The following is a 2196-nucleotide window of genomic DNA, read 5'->3' on the forward strand; positions in this document are numbered from 1 at the left end:
AACAGAGAGATGGCCAAAGGACAAGGACATCGAACCATTCGCGACCGTTTCTGAGCGCGTTAGCAGTAGCCAAGAAAGGACGCCCTAAAATGATCGGAACAAAGTCGTTAGCGACTTCTGTATCGAGGATAACGAAATCAGCTGGATAGTAGAAATACTGAACCTTAACAAGCACGTTTTCAACTACACCCTTAGGATACTTAATAGACCGATAAGCTAATTGTAACGTTATTTTAGTAGGTTGCATCTCTTGTAGACCTATTTGTTTATAAGGATAATAAGGGAGTAAGTTAATACTCGCGCCCAAGTCTAATAAAGCAGTCGTCGTGTGGGAATCTCCTAAGGTGCATTGTACCGTAGGACGACCAGGGTCCTTGTACTTAACGATTCCATTATGTTCGGTTAAAGTTGGAAACTATTCAATTAAAAAGGTGTCTTTAGAAATATTTGTCTTACGCCTAGTAGTGCACAACTCTTTGAGAAACTTAGCATGGTGAGGTAACTTTTTAATCGCTTCAAGAAAGGGTAGGTTTATCGTTAGATTTTAAAAAAATTCCCTAATCTCGTCAAAATTTGTATCTTTATTTAACATAGCTAGCCTCTGGGGAAACGGTAGTTTCTCTCTATATTTAGCATATGGATTAATCGGATGTTTAACCTTGGCCTTTTGTTTCTTCTATTGTGGTTTAACTGGTACTTCTACAGAGGTAGGTTCTTCAGTTACTACTTTGGTATCTAGTAAAATATCAGATGTAGGGGCAACGGGTGGGGTAACTATAGGCATAGTTACGGCATTATCAACCACTCTGCCACAACGGAGAGTGGTGATGGCTTTTAGCTCACCTACGTTTCCATTTTCGTTACTAGTATTACCATTCACCTCAATGGCTGAGTTTGTTGTTTTAAAATTAGGTACCGCTTAACCTAGAAACACACCTTTGGGTTGTACTTTCTCTTGGGTTAACTGCTGCAAGGAAAGTTGGATGGACTATAAAATCTGTTGTTGGGTTTGCATAAAGGCATCGAAACGATCCGGTTGTGGAGGAGTAGTTGTTACAGTTGGTGTGACAGGAATTATCTCACGTTGATTATTAACAGGTGGGTTGTGATAGTTATAATTAACCGGAATGATACTTCTATTAGCATTATAATTATTATAATTACCTTCTCCTTGTCCTTGTCTCAGTGGAGCATTATTGTAATTGTTTGCTTGCCTAACATTTTTATTATTATACGCTAGAGGTGTAACTTGTTGATTATTTCACCAACCAGAGTTGGGATTTTGTCTCCAAGGTGCGTTAGGTTCGCTATTAATGGAACAAACATTGTCCGGCTGTGTGGATGGTTGTTCGTAGACTAGAGGACAATAGGAGTTGGGATGCACATGACTCAAACAGAAATTACATGGAATAAAGTTAATATGCATGACAGGGGTAGGCTTTTGTTGAACAGAAATAGCTTCTACCTTTTCAGTGAGGGATTCAATTAGAGTTTTAAGCTCAGGATCGGATTTAACCTCAAACATACTGGTAGCCTTAACTGTTGAAGAAGAACTTGTGGAGCGGGAGATATCGTCACTACCCCCAGTTATTATTACACTTTGTTTGATCTTCTAAAAATTTATAAGCCTCTGAGGCTCCTTTACTGAGGAAACTAACCCCCCATTCATTATATCAAGGACCTCTTTATGGTGGTGTAACAGTCCCTTGAAAAAGGCACGAACTAACGTGTCTTTCGCAAGGTTATGATGTGGACACTCTATAAGAAGGTCAGTGAAACGATTCCAAGCCTCTGAAAACGATTCATGAGGATTTTGTTAAAAAAAAAGAATCTTGGAAAGCATTTCATCTGTCTTCAGTGGTTGGTAAAAATGTTCCATAAATAGTTGAACAAGTTTGGCCCATGAGTCCACAGAATTAGGCACTTGGGTAGTTAACCAAGACTCCGCCTTATCGGCCAGGGTGAAAGGAAACACCCTTAGTTTAATTTGTTCAGCACTAACCGTAGGATGATGGAATGTGGTAAGGAATTGTTCAATCCTACGCATATGCTGATAAGGTTTTTCATTGTCTAAACTATGAAAAACGGGTAACAAATTAAATATATTTGGGGGGATTCGGAAATCCCCCACTAGGTCTGTAAGAACGATGCAAGATTTCATGCTATCATTCAAGGCTTTGTAAAAGTCAGAGAGAG

General features: G+C 39.2%; 1 non-coding gene across 1 annotated transcript; it reads left to right on the forward strand.

Annotated features, from left to right (window-relative positions):
* Positions 1-1739: 1739 nt before the first annotated feature.
* On the forward strand, positions 1740-1843 carry LOC147496744 (small nucleolar RNA R71). The gene has a single exon (XR_015197202.1). It is a non-coding gene; the product is annotated as a small nucleolar RNA R71 (small nucleolar RNA).
* The last annotated feature ends 353 nt before the right edge of the window (positions 1844-2196 follow it).

The sequence above is a fragment of the Coptis chinensis genome, chromosome 5 (genome assembly GCF_015680905.1).
Source record: "Coptis chinensis isolate HL-2020 chromosome 5, ASM1568090v1, whole genome shotgun sequence".
In the NCBI taxonomy this organism is placed as follows: domain Eukaryota; kingdom Viridiplantae; phylum Streptophyta; class Magnoliopsida; order Ranunculales; family Ranunculaceae; genus Coptis; species Coptis chinensis.